This window comes from Coptis chinensis, chromosome 8 (genome assembly GCF_015680905.1).
Source record: "Coptis chinensis isolate HL-2020 chromosome 8, ASM1568090v1, whole genome shotgun sequence".
Lineage (NCBI taxonomy): Eukaryota > Viridiplantae > Streptophyta > Magnoliopsida > Ranunculales > Ranunculaceae > Coptis > Coptis chinensis.
Genome location: NC_141463.1, coordinates 58,626,814 through 58,651,167, shown reverse-complemented (window position 1 = coordinate 58,651,167; position 24,354 = coordinate 58,626,814). Strand labels below are relative to the sequence as shown.

Genomic DNA, 24,354 nt, shown 5'->3' with positions numbered 1-24,354 from the left:
AGATCTGACAGCCACATCAAAAGTCGAAGTCAGATTTCAACACGTGTCGACTAAATTTGATAAAATAGAAACACGTGATATTGCAAGCGAAAGGTATTATTGCTATTTCGAAAATATAAACTGATTGACCATAGTCAACTTAATTGACTAGTGGTCAAAAACCAAAACTAGGACTAAACCCTAATATTCAAGCTTTTCTAGACCAAACCCTAATAAACCAACTATGGTTAGGACCAAAGTCTAAATATCCCAAAAAAAAAACTCTCTTTGCCCCTTCTTCATTTTGTTTGAATTATATTAGTGTTATAGAATGTGTATGGAATGCTCTAAAATGATATTTGGAATAATGGGATTGACTTAATTTAAGGCTAGAATGATTTATGAACTAGAATTTGAGCTAGCTAAGCCATTGCTAAATTCTTGTGAACCTTCGATAACTTACACCAACCTTGAAATGGGTCGTTAATGGTTTGGGAATGGTAGTGATGGGATATGGTTGCAAGCTGTAAACTAACCTTGTAATTGATGTTTTGACAATAGATCTCTTTTTGTAAGGAAAATAAGTGAATTGGATTTCTCTATGACAATGAGAAGACAAATTTACTTTTGGTCCTTTAACTTCTTCAACTGCCAATGTAAATTTGGTCTAGTCAATAACTTTGTAGTCCACAGTTGGAACTATTTGTAATCACATAATGCTTTATCTTACATTGAACATTTCTTTTTGTCGTGTGACGCAGTACATCCTTTGAACAAGCTACCTTATTCTAAACTTGATTCGAAGTCGGTTGGTGTCAGGGAAGGAAATGGGTATAAGTTCACCGCTAACAAATCTATTTAAATGTTTCACGATATAGCCCAAACTAGTTAAGTTAGAAAACACATAAGTTAGAAAACACATAATGGATCTTTAGCTCAAATGGGAGAGCCCTTGGGAGTTTGAGTGCACCTTCACATATCCCAGGTGATGGTGGTTCAAATCCACCAGGATCTTTAATTTTTTTTATGGGTGTGTTGGTTTAATGTGTTGGTGATGCTGGTGTGAGTGTGTGGTTCAATGTGTTGGTGCTACTGGTGTGATTGTATATGAGTGTCTGCAGGTGGTACTAGTTCAGTGTGTTGATGTTGCTGGTAGAGTGGTGTGTGAGTAGTGTTGTGTGTGGTGATGGTGGTAGAGTGGTGTGTGTGGTGTGTGAGTAGTATTGTGTGTGGTGCTGGTGGTAGAGTGGTGTGCATGGTGTGGTAATATAGTGTGTGCAGTCAGGTGGTGCGGTGGGTGTGGTGGAGTGGTGGTGGTGTGCTACTGCTGGTGTGATGTTGTGTTGGGTGAGTGTGTGTGTGTGGTCTTGTGGTGGCTGGTAATCTCATTGGGTGTTTAGGGGTGTCTCAGGGTATTCTCCATTATTCTTGGTCCGATAAACACTCAAATATGAGCGTTTGGATGCTCGTTCAGAGAGGTGACACCAAAGAATGGTGTTGTGGGGATTCTCAGCCACGACACCCACTTTCAAAACAACTCTTATTATAGCCTCTTGGTATTTTTCCAACATTGGGGTTCTTTTATTAAACAAGTATCTACTTAGTTTCTATGGTGTCCGTTACCCCATTTTTCTCACCATGCTTCATATGCTTTCTTGTGCTACTTATAGTTTTATAGCCATTCATTGGTTAGAACTAGTCCCATTTCAACAATTGGTTTCAAGGAAACAGTTCTTCAAGATTGCTGGGCTTAGTGTCATTTTTTGCTTCTCTATTGTGTGTGGGAAAACTTCACTTCGGTATCTATCTGTGTCATTTAATCAGGCTATTGGTGCCACCACGCCTTTTTTCACTGCCGTTTTCGCGTTTTTAATCACTTGTAAGAAGGAATATGGTGAAGTTTATCTTGAGTTGATGCCTGTTGTTTTGGGGATTATTTTGGCTAGTAATAGTGATCCATTGTTTTATTTATTCGGGTTTTTAGTTTGTGTTGGATCGATGGCTGGGTGGGCTTTGAAATCTGTTGTTCAAGGTATACTATTAACATTAGAAGCAGAGAAGTTACATTCAATGAATTTGTTGTTACACATGGCACCAATGGCTGCATTGATTCTACTTCCATTTACATTGTACATTGAAGGAAATATAGCTACAGTTGCAATACAGAAGGCGAGAGAAGATTCGTTTATCGTGTTTTTGTTATTGGGCAATTCGACAGTGGCCTATTTGGTGAACTTGACAAATTTTCTGGTTACGAAACATACTAGTGCATTGACATTGCAAGTTCTTGGCAATGCGAAATCTGCAGTGGCGGCAGTTGTCTCGGTGTTGATTTTCAAGAATCCGGTGAATATAATGGGAATGATTGGATTTGGAATTACAATTATGGGTGTAGTATTGTATAGTGAAGCAAAGAAAAGATCGAAGATCACCTTACATTAATATTTTGGATTCGATGAATTATTAGACAGGTAAGACATGGGCATTTTCTACATTTATTTTAGATTCATCTTCTTTTGACAAAAGAAGAAAGAAATGTAATATCATATCATCAATTATTAGATGAATTGGGTGTATATTGTTGAACCAAAAAAGGGGTTCTCTATAACGCCCGTATTTAAAATACGTATTTATTTATTTATTTATTTAATTTAATTATTTATTTAAAAATCGGCTGGATTGGATTTGGGATATGCGGGCCTGGTTTTCGGGCCCGAGTCTGTGTTGGGCTTGGGTTTCGGACCCAAGTATATAAACACATTTTTCTAGAGAATAGGGTTTTAAAAATAATAAAAATAATGAAAATGGAGGCAGAGAGAGAAGTTGGTTTGCTGGAGAGGTGGAGCGCGACGGTTCGGACTACGGAGGATTCGTCGGGTTTTAATTCAGGTGAGTAGCTATTTGGCTATTTCACCGGATTTATAGTTTTTCGCATATCGGTATACTGTTTAATGTTTCTGTTTTTACTGTTCATTATATTGTTTTGATTCGACGTCGTGTTGTCGAGTTGTTAAAACTCGAGTGAATTCGGATTTGATATAAACTGTTGAAACTTTGTTAAAATTGGTTAAACTGTCGAAACTCTTACGGGGCTGTTAATGGCGGCTAAAGCCTCAAAGCAGTGAATCTTTCTCTGTATTGAAATACTGTTATACTATGGTGGTATGGGAATAGTGTGGGTCGATGTTGGTGGAAGTTTGGACGGTGCTGTCGGCACAAATGGCGTCGCCCAGAGACAATAAAAAGAGAGCAAAATCCTGTTGTTTTGATTTAATTTTTGTTGTGATGTTTCGATTTGTGGTGGGTTTGTATTGTTGGAGGTGAGTGGGGGTTTGAGTGAGTGCTGTTGGGGCGGTTTGAAGCTCGAAAAATTCATCCATGGCGTGACCCAAGAACACCGGCGCCCTCCGATAATTTGATTTTTATTGTTTTTGTTGTTTTGTTGTTGATTGAAGATGGATGAATGAATGTTGGGTTGTTGTGGGTTGGTTGATTGATGAATGGGGGTAGTGAGGAGGCGTGAATGTTGATGGAGAGCTTGGAGCAGCCATTAATGGCGGTCCGAAATTCTTTACAGATCTAGTTTTGGGTAAATCGAGATTTAAGGATTTGAGATTTTTGGTTTTATTAAAGTGGTAGGGATTTGTAGGAGGATTAAAATCGGTGGGTTTGATTGGGTGGTCGAGTGGAGGTCGACGGTGGTCGATCCGGTGGTGGCAGTTGGAGAAGATGCACTGTTGACCAAATTGGGCCTGGGGCTTGGGCCTGGGCCAAAACCTTGGTTGTTTGGTTGGGCCAAAAGCTCTAATTTTATGTGGGCCGAAATCCAAATTTTCTGTTTGGGCCAACCTTTTATTTGTTTTGTTTGGGCTCTTTTAGTTTAAGTTGTTTTGGACCGGACCACATTAGTTATTTTTGGACCGAACCATTTAATTGTTTTGGACCAGTTTCAAATATTGCTTGGGCCAGTCCATAGGACTTAAAATAGATCTAAATGGGTCTTCCAACTTTTAGACTTACGGGTTCTAAGATTTGGGCTTGGCTAGGTCCGAACCATTACCTTACCCATGAGCCATGCACCTTTGACCTTAGCCATGAACCATGGCTATGACTATGAACCTATTGAACATAGAAACAACAGTTTGACTTTGACTTTGACCATGCCAGTTTGACTTTGACCATGACATGTCCACTTTGACTTTGACCATTGACCATTAACGGTTGACTTTGACCTTTGACCATGGCATGTTGACTTTGACCATGACATGTTGACCATGACATGTCGACTTTGACTTTGACCGTTGACCATTGACGGTTGACTTTGACCGTTGATCATGACGTGTTGACTTTGACTTTGACCGTTGAATTTTTCCAGTTTTTCACATATTTGATTTTATGGACTATTATAATAATAAAATGTTGTCGAACATTATATAACGTTGTTTGTCATTATCTAATTATGAGTTGACGTGAGTAGTGTGTAAAACATATATATATTGGGCTTTGATTGTGTAGATCGTAAATTTTTTAATTGTGCTACATTTTATGTTGTAAATTGTATGGACAAATCAAATGTTGAAATGCTGTGGAAGCTTATATAAATTTGGTTGTCATTATCTAATTAAGATTTGACGTTGATATTGTGACACTATGTAATATGTTGGGATATATATATTGAATGCAATAGTTTTGGAGACATAGATGTATAAAAGCTTTATTATTTTATATGTGAGATGCTACTATAAGGTAGTATAATATGTGTGGATATTTTCCCACGGGTTTGTGGTGTAGTGCAATAATATATTGGCACGTGAAATAATAAAAGTGGTTATGAGATATAATTGAGATATTTCTAAATATTGTGGCTTAGTGCAATAAGGTAATTGACCTGCACGTGATATAGTGGAATGTTTATGAGTCATAAATGTATGACACCTGAATAAATTACGTAACGAAAATCCTAGAACCTGACTACCACAACTCATGTGATCTGCCCTGTGTGGGCGTATGTGATATATAAGATGTTGTATATATAAGATGTTGTATATATATGATGTTGATTGACCCATGTGTTGGGCAATCGTAGCCGAATAGTGGCTTGATTATTCCGTTCGCAAATATTGGAACGAGACGCGATATTTTTGCGAATAGGGGCATTACTTACATAATTGCTTCCGTGTGAGGATTTACGGTGTGTGGCATCCCTTCGGGGTGGTTGGTTACGCACGAGTGGGTTCATTATGTAGGGGAGGCATGTGGATGTACATGTTTGGCGTTGGGTAGCGATTGTGGTAGCCAGGGAAACTAGGTAAGACATAGATCTGACGTGATATTAGGGACACGCAAAGAAAGCCTTAAATAATATAATTATGATAATGTGTTGGTTAATGATGTATCTTTAGATAGATGATTATATATGCTTGATTGGTTATAGTTTAGTTAGAACCTAAGCCTCGTGGAGGAACTAAATGCCTTTTATTATCGCATTATATGATTTGTTGTGTGGTTAGTGGGAAGTTAAAAGCCTCAATGGAGGAACTACCCGCCTTTACTTATTGTACTTAAGGATGTTTTATTAGTCTTTAAAAGTTAAAAGCTCGGTGGAGGAACTAACGCCATAAGGATTGTGTATATATTTGGTATAATTATATATTGTATTTTAGAGCTACTCACACCAGCATTTTTATAATGCTGACCCGATTTGCATGTTTGCTTATCGGGTGTGTTCATTCAATGAACATAGTTGATAAGTTTTGACAGTTTAGTGTTGAAGAAGGTTGTCAGCTTTGCTTGTGGTTTTGCGTTAGCATTGCATTTCGAGGATATATTTTGTTTTCCTTAAGGTGATATAGATTTTCAGTCTAGACAATGTATTTGTACTTTCATTTGTAATTTTAAATAAGGAGTTATTGAAAAGAGATTTGTAACCTAATCTTATTTGTAAATTTTTGTAATGAAGAGGACATTTGTTTAATTGAAATTTTTATTGGTTTTTAATTATCCGCATATTTAAAACTGTTTATGGGTTTTTGGAAGTTGAGAGTGCGTCACACCTCGGAAATCGAAGAGTCGGGAACAAATAATGTTTTTCCAAATTCTGTCGAAATTCGGGGTGTGACATTCTCTTTATTACTCTTGTTTATTTTTGTAAAAGAAAAAGCTTTCTCTCCATATATCCCCCTTTTTATTTCTCATCATAGTTGTGATTCTATATATGTTGCTTAATAGGATTAACATAGAGAATATTTATTGGGAAATTTTGGTTATTCATGTGAATGCTTTGACAATTCTCCCCACTTTCAATTTAATCCTATTATTATCTGAGTGGTCCCATTTCAGGCAATTTGATCACTCGATTTATTATACGTGATAAGGATGTGTTTGTTGACACTCTCTTTATTTACTAACACTTTGTATAATGTCGCTTATTTATCTTCGCTTTTGGACTAGAAATTTGGTTCCATATTACTTTACTCCATCCTCAGCCACGAATGCAGGCTTATAAAAAGCACTTTAGCGCAAAGGAGATGAGAGGTTCAAATCCATGACGTAATGTTAAATTTCTTTTGTTAGAGCATCACCAATGAGTTGTGTAAATTTACACAGCCATATAGGCTCCACATAGGAGCCACATGTATTTTTAAAACAATTTACACAATGAGTTTAAATGGTTAAAAAACACATTCAATAGTGACCAATGTAACTTTTTGCAAAATGTGTCAAAAGAAGTGGTGTTGGCTTCCTATTTGAAAGTTTAATGGGTTAAAAAACACATTCAATATTTGAAAGTTCCATTGAAACATGTCTTGTTTTGTTTTGTCGTCCCTGTTAATATTGAAACTCTCTCTAATTGATTATGTTTCGTTTTCATATTCCTTTTATCGATGAAGCTTGTTTTCATATTATTAGATTGAAACTTTTGGTTACTAATACTTGTTTATGATTTTGTTTTGTAGTGAAAACCATCTACACAGGTGCGAAGAAATTGTTTAGTGGCGGGAGTAGTAACTCGAGTCGAGGTGATCCGCCTGAGAAAAAAAAAGGAAGGGGAACCTCGGCATCTAGAGTGGATTGACACGACAAGCGGATTATGCCGATTAGAGTAATGTAGTAGGTGTAGGTGATTTAGAGATAGTAGAGAAAAATAAAAGAAGAAGTGGGAATGAAATGAATGCTCCTATTTGTATATGGATTAGGGTTTTGGTTTTGGTGTAAATTTGATGTATATGAATGTATGGGTGTAAATTTGATGTATACGAATGTATGGAATTTGAAGTTATTTTAATATAAATTTGGAATTTGAAGTTATGTATATGAATTGGGCCCCCATATGAATTTGGAATTTGGTTCAAATTCACGTTCAAATTTTGGTTCAAATTCACGTTCAATCCATATTCATTTGAGTTGAAGTTGAAAATTGCAAGTTTTTGCTCCAAACGACCCAGTCAGGTCACATAGAAGTGTTCAAAATGATCTGAAGAAACCGTTTCCAGACATATTTGCCCTTGATGACCAACTCAGACCGCTTGTCTTTAGACCTAAACGGGGGGGTGGATCAGATCGTTTAGGTATGTAGCCAAACGACCCCACCATGCCATATACATTTTCCTTAGACGACTTCGCGAGGTTATCTCAAGATCGTAGCCACTCACCTCGCGAGATCATCTCAAGATCTAAGGGTCTATAATAAAACAAAACAAAAAATAAAACAAAACAAAATTAAAACAAAAAGAAAACATTTGCAAGTTTAAAACCAAAGCCATCAAAAACCCTTAACTAAAAACTAAGAATTAACTCTCTCCACTAAATCATCAAACCAATTCTAACTAATTCTTTTCTCCGGCAAACCTTTAAACTCTGTCTAGTTTCCCGCCAACCAGAAAGATAGATGGAATCGACGACCACATTGAATGATTCAGGTGAGCAAACATTGATTTTTTCATACTTATACTGAACAGACATAGTTATTTGCATCCTAATTATATTGCCAAGTTATATTTCGAACTAGATTAAAATCCTCAAAGATGATTGATGTAGCTTTCAACTGATTATCTATTGTGTTTTATGTAGAATCAATTGACGACATCTTTTTTCATACTGGAGTATTTGAGGAAAATGAAAATGAGGCCGCTTCGTCTTCTCGGCCAACTCGAGACGACATAGACATAGTTGATAGCGAAAAGATTTCGTATTTTGGGATGAATTTTATAAGTCTAGAAAATGTAAAATAGTTTTATATAGACTATGGAAAAGCATTGGGATTTAGTGCCGTTACTCGAAGTACCCAAAAAAGAATTCTACATTTAGACGAAGTGACTACTTGTCAAATGACTTGCGAGCGTTTTGGGACTTACATAGAACAAGTGAAAAAAAGAACAGATGAGGGGTCCGAGAAAGAAGTAGGGTCCAAGAAAGAAGTTATAAAAAGAGGAGAAACACGAATACGGTGAAATGTGGGTGTTTAGCAACAATGAGAGTGACAAAACAAGTCAGTGGATTATGGAAAGTGGTGAAGTATGTTGGTGCGCACAATCACAACCTTGTTAGTCTAGCGAAAAGGATGTGCATGCCTGTTTGCAAAAATTTGCATGTTGCAGCTAAGATGTTGATTGACTCATTTTGTGATGAAGGGTTACCTGTGAATAAAGTTGTTGATATACTTGACGGACCACAAAATGGTTATTTTTTTACAGAGATTGTAGGAACCACTTAGGTCCGTCGAAGGAGTATAAGAAACCTGTCAAAGGTGATGCTACTGCAGTGCTAATTTTTTTTTAAGAAGAAGAGTATAGAAGATCCTAATTTCTTCTACACAATACAGATGGATAGCGAAGCATGGGCAATTAATTTTTTCTGGATAGATGGGCGTTCACGTATGCAGTTTCAGTATTTTGGTGAGGTTCTTTTCTTCAACACCACATATCGCAAAAATGTATATGAAATGCCATTTGTGTCGTTTATTGGAGTAAACCACCACATGCAGTCAAACCAGTTTGGTTGTGCACTCCTATTGGATGAGACAGAAGAATATTTTGAGTGGGTTTTTCAGACTTGGCTTGCAGCCACGGGCGGGCATGCCCCATCTTCAATCATCACAGATCAAGACAGAGCTATGACGAAGGCTGTTGTGAAGGTTTTACCAAATACACGATATAGATTTTGCCTATGGCACATTTTGAAGAAATTCCCTAAAAAACTTCCACATTTTTATTTCAAGAAGTCATCTTTCAAAAAAGCTATCAAAATGTGTATTTGGAAAACTTATATTCCTAGTACTTTCAAAACGAAGTGGAAGGAATTGATGTCTACATATGAGTTGGTGTAGAATGAATGGCTCATTGGACTATATAAGATTCGAGAAAAATGGGCACCGTTTTATCACTTGGATACTTTCTATGTTGGCAATAATACTACCGGGCGTTCCGAAGGTATGAATTCTTTTTATAAGAATTTTTTCCGTTCAACTACAACTTTTAGAGATTTTGTGTTAAAGAATGATAAGTGTTTGAGTAGAATTGTTCAAAGAGAAAAAAGAGAGGATTATACTACAGAACATTCGGATCGCATCGTCGATAGTAATGCCTTTCTCTTTAAGAGTGCATCAAAAGTTTATACGAGGAATGTGTATGAAAGGTTCAAGAAAGAATGTGAGAAAGCTCGAGCTGAGTATGTCTTGGATGATGATGAAAAGGGTAGTGATGTCTACATATGACCTACACGTACAAGTCTCGAGTGGTAGGTGATCAGCATCAGTGGAAGGTGAAGTTCAACTCAGCCACAAAAGAAGGTAACTCTGAATGCAAACTTTTCGAGTTCCTAGGGATACCCTGTGGACACCTTGTAAAGGTTTTTCAGTGTCGTGATATAGAGATACCCAATCACTTTATTCTAAAGAGATGGATGAAAGGGGCTAACAAATATAAAGCTGAGTATGATGGTGGACTAGTAAGTGGCCATGAGAGTTCTGAGGTACTGAGAACTACCCAACTTCATATGGTTGCCAATCAATTAGTCTATGAAGTGGCTGAAGCAGATGAGACTTACTAATTGATGTTGAAAAGATTGCAAAGAACTATCGTTGGAGCTCAAGGAATGAAAAATACTAATGACCAGAGCAAGATTTCAGTTGTTGATTCGTGCACTGTCAATGAAAACTCACAACCTACAATTGATGCCTCTCAAGTATTACTTATGAATCCCAACATCTCAGAAACTGAAGGAAGGAAAAAGGAAGTGAAGGTTTACAAAAGTAGTACAAGAATCAAAGGAGGTTTAGAGAAAGGCATTGCAAAAGCTACCAAAGAGATGACAGGCAAGAGATGTACTAGTTGTCAACCAGGTTGGTGTTAATCACGACAAACACAATTGTCCACAAAATCCAAATAGGAAAAAGGGGATAAGTAAGTAAATTTTCTAAACCTAGTTTCCGTAGTTTTCATTCATTCCTAGTTTACTAAATTTTCTTGTTTAGAGTTTACTGTAAATTTGACATTTGTCATCACTTTCTTACTTGACAGTTATTGATGAGGAGATTGAGGATGTGGACAATCATAGAGATCATCACGACGACGAAGATAGAGATGGTGATGAAGACAACGAAGATAGAGATGGTGAAGAAGTTGAATTTAAATTGTGAAGTTGAATTATTTGTGTTTGAATTTGAAGTTATATATATAAATTTGGAATTTGGAATTTATGTATAGTAGGGTTTGAATTTGGAATTTTAAGTTAGAATCATTTATGTATGAACCGGGAAATTATGTATATGAATTTGGATTTTTGTTATGTGCATTTGAATTTCATGTTATATGCGTTTGTATATGAATATGAAAATGTGCGTTTGAATTTCACGTTGAATTTGAATATGAAATTTGAATGCGAATTTGAATTTGAATTTGGTTGGAGGGTTTGAAGTTTGATTAGGGTTTCATTAGATATCAAATGAATTTGAGTTTGAATTTGGTTGTATATGTGCGTATATGATTTTGGTTTGGATATGAAATGAACTAAAATCAAATAAAAAATTTTATTAGATTTTGGTCCAGACGACCCACCCAGGTTGCACAAAAGCATCCAAAACGATGCCCAAATATCACTTACAGACGAAACTGGCCTTAAGGACTTCTGCAGATCGTTGGGATATAGACCTAAATGATCTCATGGTGTCATTTAAAGGGATTATGAGTGGTCTGATGAGATCGTTTCTAATACTTATCTGCGACCTCATTGGGTTGTTTGGACCAAAATTCCAGATATTTACAACTGGATTTTGATTTGTATTTTTCACTTCACTTCTTTTAACACAGTACTACGAAAAAAGAAACCCAACTACTTAGAACCCTAACCTAAGAATTAACTTATGTCAATTACTCTGTCAATTGGTTCCTCTGTTAATTGATTCCTCTATCAATTCCTCTGTCGATCAATTCCTCTTTCAATTTCTCTTTAACAATGGTATGTCTGATTCCTCTGTCAATCCAGGTCAGTGTAGCCACATCTCACCTGAATCTTGGGATCATCTTGAAGACCTGTTCTTCACTAATGTGCTAAGTAGCACTAATACATTGAATGATTTTCAACGTCGCAATGAAATGTTGGAGATACTTAATGATTGATATCAGAGAAATATTAGTCGTATGAGGAGAAGGGAAAAGAAACTTTTAAATAGTATTGAAGAATTGTAAAAGGAAAATGATTCAATGAAGAAAAACATCTTTACTACCAAAATTGTGTTGTTTTCAATTGTGAGTTTGTTAGCTGGTGTGGGCATTGGCTGGATGGTTTTAGTTTAATTACCTTAATTAGGTGTTTGATGTATGTAAATTATATTGTCTGTTGATATAAGAGATCTCTATTTTGTCTGTTCATGTAAGAGATATCGATTTTGTCTGTTCATGTAAGAGATATCTAATGTTGTTTGTTCATACAAGTAAGACATCTTCTTATGTGTTTTGTAATTAGTGTTTGTACGTATTCACTACACCAAAATAGCTTTTTTGTGACGCCTATTTGGCATCATAAATAATATTTGTGACGCCAAATAGGCGTCACAATTTAGGCGTCTCAATTTGCATCACAAAAATTTATGACGACATATTGGCGTCAGTAATTTGTGACGGCATTTTGGCGTCAGTAATTTTGTGACGGTATTTTGAATTTGTGAGGGCATTTTGGCATCAGTAATTTTGTGAGGGTATTTTGAATTTGTGACGGCATTTTGGCGACAATAATTTTGTGAGGGTATTTTGAATTTGTGACGGCATTATGGCGTCACTAATCATATTTTCGTTTTGCTTTTTAAAAAAACATAATAATGCACCTGCTGCCATATATTTAGAAACTACTTGCAAATGCTATAATCACTACTATACAATTGTTTCCATTCATCCATCCACATCTGATTACCACACAAATAAAAGAATAAATCTTGTATTAAAAATATTTAATATATATAACATTGTATTCTCAACAAACAATATAATTGTAACCTTGCTACATACGTAGTCCCACATAGTAAATTTCATTCAACAATTGTATTAACACGCCTACACTTACAAAGAACCAGTTCTAACACTTACAAAGAACCAGTGGACAACGACTTATAAAACGACAAGAAAGACCAGCCCACCATAGTTTGTCTTCATAGCCTTCCTTTGAACTTCTCTCAGCCAAGCTTAATGCAGGCTCACTGCAGATTCTAACATTGAAGAATTGACTATATACATACTGCCTTGTAACAAACTTGAATTGCAGAAGAAGCTTTACAGATCGAAGTTTCTCTCCTTTACGGTTGAAGACTGCATCAAAATATCAAGCTTTTTCGCATAAGTGGGCAGAGACCAACCGTTTACCTTATTTGCATCGAAAAGCCCTGGATTTGTAAGACGAGTAATCTGGGTCAAGAGAGAAGAAAGAACAATGAATATGAATAGTAATGAAATGATCAATAAGGGCTAGTACAGAAAAATAGAAAACAGACTTAGTATGAAGCCAACATAAGAATACCTGATTTTTGAGATCTGAATGGATATCAAATGCAGGCTGCAAAATGAAGATGAACAAAAATATTAGTCTTCAAATCTAAATATTTCAAAATTAAAGCATTGCTCTAATGTCAGGAGAAAAGGATTGTTTATAGAATTTGGCAATGACAGCACGTACCTGAGGAAAAACAAAATCATGGTAAGCATCTCGTAAAGATGGTACAAGAACCACTCGAGCAACATAACCCATATATTCAGCATAATCTTGTAACTGAATCAGGCAAAAGAATAACGTGAAAGAATGCAAAACAGCTTCCATCCGAGAGTTTAAAAAACTTGTAAGACTTTGTAAGTCTAAACCTGCTTTGCCCTAACTAAGGCACAGTACACAATATGATACTTGTAACAAAAAATCTAAACTTTAAGCAACAATAGCTATTTAATGTTAATAAAAGGATTACCATCAAGCCTTTCAACCGCTTTCTGAGAGTCTTCACCATACTTGTACCGAACAAACGCAAGTCCACGTGAATCTCCAGTCCTAATTCTCATGAAAAACAAAATTAAATTAACAACAAATTTATGGATTAACAACTGCCACACCCCTACAAGAAGATTAAATTAAAACTCATATTAGGGGTTATAAAGTCAACATGTTTAGCAGGTCCATGGTAGCCGCAGGCAACAACAACAACACCCAGCAGTAGGCACACACGCAGCAGCAGCAGGTACACACTCCATCCAACAGCAACAACACCCAGCAGCAGCAGGTAGGCAGCAATAACACACACTCCATCCAGCAGCAACAACACCACACCGCACAACACCACACTCACACACTACCACCTGCACACACTCACACACTACCACCTACACACACTCTCACATACACCACACTACCAACACTTGCCAGCACACAATCACACCACATGCCAGCAGCACCACCACACTATGAACACACCACCACAGTATCAGCAAGTTGGTATGGATCCATCTTGTACGAGTGCAAGTCGGTACAAGATCAGATTAAACAAAAAGTTATTATAAAGTATAATAAGCCCTATCCAATTCTACTACTTGACTAGGCATTTGGTAGAGCGTAGTGAGCATTCCTTAGCCCTTCGGAAGTAGTTAAGTAAGCAACGATACACCAAACAGTTAGAATACTCACCAATTTGTTGATCCTGAGTGATTATGCCTTTTTTTTTTGTCGAATGGGCTTGTGTTAACCTAGCAACAATAAAAAAAATCGAGATAGAATAGTAAAATCTCTTTTGTAAATAAATTGAAAGGTTACTCAATCGCCTCAAAAAATAAAACACAAAAATCAAAATATCAAGTGATATATGCAGGAGAGACAAATTATAAGTGGTGGACTTATAAATAGCTGCGAGTTTGCGTTGACTACTCGGTCCGCTAGCAAATGTTAACACATGCATGCGGTTCAATATTGGGTTATGCTTATTTGTTCAATTTGCATTGAACAAATAAGCATAACCCAATATATTGAGATCAAACAACTTATCTAGCTTGGTATAAAATGAAGATGAATGTACTAAATCCAAAAATGGAGGGAAAGAAGATACTAATCCATGTTGTCTTAGAAATTCATTGTTGAATCAATATAATTACACTGTGTGGTGTTCCATACCAACTTACCCTTTACTAGCTACCTAGTGGAAATCAGAACTTAAAACAAGTAATTGACGTAAACATGAAAACAAAATAATCAAAATCATACATTAAAAGATACTTATCTTGTTGATGGTTGCTCTGTAGGAAATAGCTAGGAAAATGAATGTCCATGCGTCCCCACTTCTCTCTTTTGTGACTCAATTAAGATTCCTTCCTACTGAGAATCCCCCACTTCGAGAAAAATGGTAAGCATCCTCTTCAAGATAAATTGTGGCATGTTCAGGGAAGAGGTGGTGTCCCTACTTCTGAAGTCGTTGCTTGTTCGAGAGAACCCGAAAAGGTGCATGCATGAGTACCAATTCTTTGAGAAGTATTTTTCTGTTCGTCCTTTTCCCATCATATTTCCAGGAGTTTCATTCCTTTCAGCCGCCCCCACCATTACTTAAATGTTTGTACAGTGGAGATTGGAATGACATGACATCATTGGTATCGTCCTTTTCTCCCAAGCTAATTTCTCCTTGGCTAGACTTTAAGCTAATTACTTAAATGGTTGACGTTGGAAGTCCCTCCCCTTCTCTCTACAGCTGTAGTAGTGCAAAAAAATGACAAGTCTAACTTTCAACAATGGTAGTGCAGTAAGTCTAACTTGGAAACCAACTATTATAAACAAACTCATTCATCAAGAAAATTATAAACCCTAGAAAATGAAATCAAGAATTGCAAACCCAAAAACCAAAATTGCAAAAAAAAATAACTAATTTTTATAAAAATTTAACTTAAAAGATCGGAAAGATGGTACCTTTGTTTAAGACGAACAACCTACCTCCTTCAGTTCACTTTCATTGAAATTTGGGGAAGATGAACAAAAAAGAGAGTGGAATTCGAATAGATTGAGAAAAGTGGACAAGAGGTTTCTCTCTGCCGTGTTGAGAAGAAAAAGAGTTGAGGTCGAGAAGAAATTGCAAAGATTGGAAGTGGACGCCTCATCTGTTGCACATGCCAAACACGTGACTCTGATCCTTATTGAAGTGATACCTCATTGCCGTCACTATATTTTCAATAACTTTCGTAAATAAAGTAAAACTAATTTTTTGACTTATTTGACGCTAAAAAACAACATTCTCGACGGCACTTCGACGTCACAAATTTTCTGACGCCTATTTGGTGTCACAAATTGAGAAAAGCCCCTGTCACAAAAAAGATGTTATGGTGTAGTGATTTTGTTGCGTAATGTTATCTAATGTTGATTTATACATGTTTTGATCTCTAAGTTCTATAGGAAATTCCATTGGTGTGGGCATAGGCTTCATGGTTTTGTATTTGAGGAATTGGATTTGGTTAGGGTTTCGTTATGAATTTGACGTTGAATTTGAATTTGAATTTGACGTTAATTAAATTTGATTACAGATTAGGGTTTTGTATATAGATTAGGGTTTCGTTATGAATTTGATGTTGAATATGAATTTAACATTTGAACTTGAATTTGAATTTGAATTTGACATTTGAATTTGAATTTGACATTGAATTTGATTACGGAATAGGGTTTTGTTATAGATTAGGGTTCGTTATGAATTTGACGTTGAATTTGAATTTGACCTTGAATTTGAATTTGACGTTGAATTTGAATATGACATTTGAATTTGAATTTGACGTTGAATTAGAATTTGATGTTAAATTTGAATTTGGCGTTGAATTAGGAATTTGAATTTTGACGTTGAATTTGAATTTGAATTTGATGTTGGCGGTGAATTCGAATTTCATTCTAAATGATATTGGCAGACCGCTCAAAATCACTATAAACGATCTTGGAAGACTGCTCGAAGTCACTCTAAATGACCCCTTCAAACCGCTTCAAGTTGATATAAAATACCCCAACAGATCGTTTGGCTCTATAGACCAGCGATCTGAGCAGGTCGTTATGGCCAGTTTCGTCTGTGAACAATATGTGGGGGTCATTTTCTATGTTGTTGTACGACCTGGGTGGGTCGTTTGGACCAAAATCAAAGCAAATTTACTATTTGATTTAGTTCATTTCATATCCAAACCAAATTCATATACGCGCATTACATCAACTTCATATTCATATACATATAATCATATTCAAATTTAAACTCAAATTTACGTTCAAAATCAAATCATATTCATATACATCAAACCATATTCCAACTCAAACTCAAATTCAAGTTCAAATTCATATTCAAATTCAACTTCAAATTCAAATGCACATTTTCATAGTCATATTCATATACATCACTTTAAATTCGAAATTCATAACTAATAACTTCAAACTTCAAATTCCAACTCATAACCCTAATCCAACCAAACCCTAACCAATCCCTAATCCAACTTCAAACCCTAATCCCTAACCAAACCCTAATCCAACCAAATCCTAATCTATATACAAAACCCTAATCTAACTTCAAAGCTCCAACTTTAGACATGATCATGACGGTAACACCCACCAATAAACTTGCATCGGGTCAAGTTTTCTGCTTCGTGGAACGATCTCCTTGCTTCCTCAGGAATCTCAGGCTCACCCAATTGCAGACCTTTCTCAAGCATGAGAGTAGTTTCGTCAAGAACGTTGCTCTGTAAAAAGAAATACAAACCTAAGTTAGCATTTACAGTTTTAAAAGAGCGGAACTTCAATTATAAAAGCACAAAACTCACCAGCTGAGCACTAGAACTAGAAAGTGATTGTAGGGAGAAATGAATCCGAAGTTGAGGATTTATCATGCGAATGTGAGTATTCATTTCATACCATTTCATGTAGCCAAACTCACACTCCCATGGATAACTTGTCGGGGGTCCTCCATTTTGGGGTTGGATCACGTGATTCTCCCATGTGGTCCAATATGCCGAAGCAAGATTCTATTTGACCTCATACCCGCGTCCGTTGGTAGTTTTCATCGCGACATTTGGTTGTGGAGGATTGGCAGGTATAAGCTGCAGGTGACCCAACTGATGGACCGCCTTACAAACAACATAAAGCTCAACAGCACCAAAAAAGCATATAAAGCCCTCAAAATAAACAATATCATTCATCGGGCTTAAAGCTCTAACATTATTGTAAGGCCACCATTTAACCTGTCATATGAGAAGTTGAATAAATCAGTAATCACATACTCCAACCATCAATTAATCAATAAAATATTAAACAAGCCCATATACTTACCATCAAACAAGTTGTCTTATCAAGAAATTTTCGAAAACATTGCAATGCATGTTTTGTGTTAACATAGTGCGGAGCGGCAATTGAGTGCCTACAACATCGAGGCTGCGCCAACTCATACTCCAGGTTTGGGATTGGCTTGAAACACGGGAGATACTCGTACACACAATTAAAATACTAAGGTTTAAATACAGAAATATGCAACGTACTTAAGTCCTATTAACACTTGTATCAACATAGATTTTTTTTTAACAAACGTATCAACATACTAATATCGATTTAACAAAAATAGCAATCCGTTAGGATCTGTCAGTTAAGTGCTGATGTGTCTGTTTTTTTTTCAATTTAATTTTTTATATTTTCCACCCGGCATAATATTAGGTCGTGATGTAGTGAAAATAATACACCTTATATAATGGGCTGCATTGATAACTCTTAAGGCCCAAAAACAATAACACTTTTGAGCTTTAGCAATTACTTATTATAAGGCCCAACAATTAAAACAAGATGTTGTCATCGTCTTCTTCAACAATGAACATGACCAGATCTTCTCTAGTTTGTCATTGTCATCACCAACACGCATAACGAGACCATCATTTTCTTCTCCAGTTTGTTCTTCCTTTCCTGTTTAGTAAGATGCTCACCAGTCAACACCAATTCAATTTCATCTTTTTAATTCGACACTTCTACTACATTTCTAGATGAAACAAGTTAATTTAAACAATGTTCATCAATTATCTGTTATGAAGTTGGATTTAGTAGGTCACTCAAAATATAAAAGTGGAGCTAAATTCCAATTTCCATTTTTTGCGCCCTTCCAAAAAACAAAACATCAAAAATCCTAAAGCGAATTAAGCAGACACCATTAGATATTATAAATCCCTTGTTGCTAACCCAAATTTATCTATTCTTTAACTCTTTAATTTTGATTTGTGATGGCACAATAAAATCCAACGAATTAGTCCTCATTCTTCATATTTTTGATGGGTGAAGATGAAAGACAAATGGGTCGGTTTGAGACCCATTCTTACTTAAACTGTGGGTTTTAGAAAGATCCATATTTTGTAACCAATATTTTGCCCCATCACGTCCTTGTATTATGTCAGGTGGAAAAAAAAAAAAAAAAAAAAAATTGAAAAAAAAAAAAAAACAGACACATCAGCACTTAACTGACAGATCCTAACGGATTGCTATTTTTGTTAAATCGATATTAGTATGTTGATACGTTTGTTAAAAAAAATTATATATTGATACAAGTGTTAATAGGACCTAAGTATGTTGCATATTTATGTATTTAAACCAAATACTAATAAGATAAAGGGTTAACATATAAACAAAAATACTAAATATTTACCTGTAGGAGAGTGAAATAGTCTGAAATGCCTTTCACTTTGGCACCTATGGCAGCCCCAAGACCACGGTACAAGTATGCAAGTATTGCTGCACCCCACTCATAGTCTTTGATCTCGCTAAACTTCAACAGCAACCTCAAGTAACAAGCAGGCACTGTAGTCCCAGACTTGTCGGGGAAGAGAGTACATCCAAAGAAGGATAACGTACAAATAGCCTTTGACAGCATGTTGTACCTCTATCAAAGTCGATGCCTTCTTCACACCATCTTTTAGTTTAATCACATTATCATGTACCTTCCTGGCCATGTGATGCTTCAGGAATTGTAACCTTACTTTTGATATGAAGTGGCTGGCTTGCAACTCCTCCTTAATCGCTCCCAACGATATATGAAGAACATAGTTAAGAATTTTCTCAGTCTGTTCCAACTTCATATCAATGTTCCTTTGCACGGCTCTTCCTTTTATCGAGACTCCTAAGAGTTGGGAGACATCATCTAAAGTGATAGTCATCTCTCCAAAAGGTATATGAAATGTGTTGGTCTCCGGATGCCACCTCTCCACAAATGCAGAGACCAACATTGAATCCTGTTGCTCGTATACTCCCATCACGAGATCATACAAACCCATCCTTCTTAGCTTGTTTTCAAATCTAAGAGAGTTTTTAAATTTTGACTCCAGATTCCATTGATTTAACTTGGTTAGGTGCTGACCACACTTCAAAACTCTGCGCTCCTAAAACAATAAAGACAACAAAGAGTCAATGAGGAGAAGATTTAATTTCGTAAAAAAAATAAAATTAAAGTACTAATTAATATTACCTGCCCCTCCCAAACATCACGAGCAACGTGCACAGCTGGTCCTTGACACGTCCTCGCACTCTAGTCGGGCCACCACCATATGTGCCTAGTTGGTACTCCTTGTCTTTTTTCGATTTTCTCACAAAAGTTTGAACAGGATGTACCACCGGTGCCTCCATTGTATCCTCCACCACTTCTTCCTCCTCCTCATCCTCTTCCTCATTGTCATCCTCCTCCAAATCGTCGTCAACCTCCTCTAGATCGTCATTCTCCTCATCATCGTCACTAGACTCTTCACCATCCTCCTCTTCCCCTTCCTCATCACCATCAGCATCCTCCTCTTCCCCTTCCCCTTCCTCTTCCCTTTCCTTATCACCATCAGCATCCTCCTCTTCCCCTTCCCCTTCCTCTTCCCTTTCCTCATCACCATCATCATCCTCCTTTTCACTATCACCACCATCTAAATTCTCAGGAAGAACTACATCGACATCCTCATCCTCATCTAAATCTAAATCTAAATCTAAATCTAGTTTAAATCTAAATCTACACCCTCATCTACAATAGGAGCCCGTATTTCTTTCTTCATTCTTCTTTTATTTTTTTTCTACTACCTCTAAATCACCTACACCTACTACATTACTCGAATCAGTGGCTTCTCGATCCCCTCTACAGGCGGATGCCGACGTGGCCTTTTTTTTCCAGGCGGGTCAGCACGACCCGAACTACTACTGCCGCCACTAAGCAATTTATTCGCACTTGTGTAGATGGTTTTCGCTACATTCTTCACATTCTTTGATTGAGGAGCTATTATTACTACAAAAAATAGTAATAAACAAGTATTAGTAACAAAGTAATTTAAAAATTAGTTGTCGTCTTCGGAAAATGACAACAAACAAAAATGAACATAACCACTCCAAATCGAAGAACAAACAAACATAACCACTCCAAATAAAAACATAACCACTCCAAATACAAACATTACCACTCCAAATCGAAATAACTTAGAAATATTTCTTCTTTCCACTCCAAAACATTGTTACAATTAATACAATGATACAGTGAATATGATCCAATACAATCAATTTGCGACAACAAGAAATCTAGCAACTACTAATCTACTAAATGGATATAAAAAAAATGCATGTTCATATACAGCAAAATTGGGCACACGTGCATAACCCTAACCTCGTTTGCAATACAGGGTTTCTGGATACATCGAAATCAAGTACCACGTATAACAATTTTCTTGTTCACTTTCACCTTATGTCAACGTACTAAGAAAAATGGTGGAACATGCTCCAATTAGACTTAAACTATTAACATACTATCCTGCAAAACCAGGTGATAGTAGTAACAAAAGCTGCGCCTCTCGGATTTCAGTGCAACATTTCATACCAAACTTATAGATATACTGACTAATAACATACTTAACTAGAGGAGTTGGATTTGAACCTCTCAGCTGCTTTGCACTAAAGTACTTTTTATAAGCCTGCATTCATGGCTGAGAAGCCCCACAACACCCTTACTGTGCTCTTGGTAAGAATTAAGTGGTTTCATACAAAAATAACATTTTGAATGTTTCCTACAATTACAGGTGGACCAGTGAAACTCTGACATTCTACTACTATTAGTGAAACTCTGCATTATCCAAGTCATTACATTTACCATACATAACAAATAAAGAAATTTCCTAAGACTCATTGCTTTCAATCATCCTCCTCACAATAAAACCATGCACAGACTTTGCAAGTTTACAATCACACAACAAATAACAAGCTTCACTCACACTATGCAATATAACCGAATCGACTTCAACCCCTTGAAAAACCATCTTTCTAAATAAAGCCAACCTATCGTAAACCCATTCATTATGAACATAACTCGATACCATTGAGCTCCAAGCTACAACATCCCTTACAGGCATTCCATCAAACACTTTTTTAACTGCATCTAATTAAACTACGAAACTCACTATACATACAAAGCAATGAAGTCTCAACAACTCTATCAAACTGAAGTCCACTTTTAATTACCCTACCATGAAACTTACAACCAATATTTACAACACTAAGACATGAACAAGCTTTAAGTATAGATGGATATATAAATTTTTTACAAATATAAGGTTGGGCATAAACCATTTGATGATATAATGAAACAACTTCTTTAAAAGAGGAATTCCAAACATAATTCTTAATGAGTACACCTTTAATTGTAGGAAATGATAACTAGACAATCACTTTGAATAACCACAAACTTCAATATATAATGAAACAGACCACTAGAACAATTGGGATAAACACAAGAACAAAAAAAACAACAAAAACTATAGCAATGCAGGCTATGCAGAAAAAAATGATTTTTTTTTACTTGCCTGAAGCCTGAAGACAGCAATGCGGCTTGAACTCTATTTGAGAAGTAGATGACTAGAGTGGATGAGATTTGGAGTGGAGTGGGAGTGGGCGAGACTGGAGATTTGGTTTTGTTTGGTATAAATTTGGTTTTCGTTTTTTATGGTGGGCGAGACGAAGGGTTTTGTTTTTCTTTTGTTTTTTGGTTTGTTTTAATTTGGGCCCTTAGATCTGGAGATGGAGTGGGCGAGATGAGTGCGCGAGATTGGGAGTGGGCTGGAGTGGGCAAAATTGGCAGTGGGCATATCCCTCCCCATATATATATATATATATATACTTTATAAAGAAAACTCCCCAAGCAACAATATTTTTTGGGTCGACCGGATTTTTTGTTTTCCAAATTTGCCCTCACTCATATTTTCTATTTACAACGCTATAATATGATTTTATTTGCAATTTGTTATATTGATAAGGGTAAATGTGTAAATATAATATTCAACTCTAATTGGATTGGTCAACAATTGTGGCTGGGCTTCTGTTGGAATTCGATGGGCGTTTTGCTATTGGGCTTCAGTTGCAATTTGGTTGGACTTATTTTGAGTGGGATTTAGTTGCAATTTTTTTAAAAATCAACCTCGCCCCATAGACTAGGTTTTTGTTGGGCTTGCTTTCGTGGCTTGATTAATTGGACAACTCTTAATTTCACGCTCATAGAGCGTGCCCAAAATGCTAGTATATATATAATGGCAATGCAAGAAAAAATCTGTCACCAGCTGCCATAAGCCCATAATCCATGATCCCCGACTGATAGAGGTGGTTCAACACTTCAGGCATATGCAAGAATGGCCCAACTCATCTCTTTTAAAGCCCCAACAGAACAAATACCCAACAGAATCAAAGCCCAAAGACAAACTACAAAAGTACAACACCACAACTACAGTTTCCTAATGCGCACGAGTTAGGATTTGAACTGGGTAATCTAGCTTAATCGTACGGGTATTTTACAAAAGCAGAAATATATAAGCTTTTAAAAGATGGGGACTTAATATCCCTAATTTAGAGGTGAACAGGGCCGAGGGAAGACTTCGTACTCCATACCTTATATTTGTTTTGGCAGGCTAATTAAACTTGGTGCTACATTGTTATGTGCTAAATGTGTGGGAGCATGGGGTAGTGGGTAATATTTGTTGTAAGTGGGTTGTGGTCATTATGTATTAGTATGCAAGTCTTATAAATAGTTGTAACCATAGACTGAATGAGGGATGAGAAGAATATTACTATATTTTGCACTTATGTGTGGATTAAGAGGTCAAAGGGTCTTCAATAAGCCTTAATATTATGTGTTTTCAATACAATCACTTCAAGATTATATCAAGTGGTATCAAGAGCTAGGCATGGAACAAAGGGTGGAAAATATGGAGAAAACCATGGCAAATCTGGCGCACCTGTTCGAGCTTTATGCCGCTTATGGGATCGAGGAAGAAGATCAGTTCTTTCAACCTTGAGGACAAGGTTATTTTCAAGAGGGGTGGAGTTGTTATGTGCTAAATGTGTGGGAGCATGGGGTAGTGGGTAATACTTGTTGTAAGTGGGTTGTGGTCATTATGTGTTAGTGGGTAGTTTAGTGGTAGTTGCAAATTAGTATGCAAGTCTTATAAATAGTTGTAACCATGGACTAAATGAGGGATGAGAAGAATATTATTATAGTTTGCCCTTGTGTGTGGATTAGGAGGTCAAAGGCTCCTCAATAAGCCTTAATATTATATGTTTTCAATATAATCACTTCAAGATTGTATCAAATGGTATCAAGAGTGTTAGTGGGTAGTTTAGTGGTAGTTGCAAATTAGTATGCAAGTCTTATAAATAGTTGTAACCATGGATTGAATAAGGGATGAGAAAAATATTATTGTAGTTTGCACTTGTGTGTGAATTAGGAGGCCAAAGGCTCCTCAATAAGCCTTAATATTATATGTTTTCAATACAATCACTTCAAGATTGTATCATATGCCCTCTGGAGGAATAGCTCCATAGAAATCGATCCCAGCAATAAGAAAGTTCATAATAATATACTGGTCCTAAGTCAGA

The 24,354-nt window shown here is 36.3% G+C and overlaps 1 long non-coding RNA gene and 1 pseudogene across 1 annotated transcript; one reads left to right on the top strand and one right to left on the bottom strand.

The window, feature by feature from the left end:
* Positions 1 to 1,376: 1,376 nt before the first annotated feature.
* LOC147482165 (putative sugar phosphate/phosphate translocator At1g12500 pseudogene) lies at positions 1,377 to 2,523 on the top strand (annotated as a pseudogene).
* Positions 2,524 to 12,424: 9,901 nt separating this feature from the next.
* On the bottom strand, positions 12,425 to 14,051 carry LOC147482164 (uncharacterized). The gene is made up of 5 exons (XR_015206433.1): positions 13,616 to 14,051; positions 13,424 to 13,503; positions 13,141 to 13,233; positions 12,985 to 13,020; positions 12,425 to 12,872 (listed from the first exon to the last, which is right to left on the bottom strand). It is a non-coding gene; the product is annotated as an uncharacterized LOC147482164 (long non-coding RNA).
* Positions 14,052 to 24,354: the final 10,303 nt, after the last annotated feature.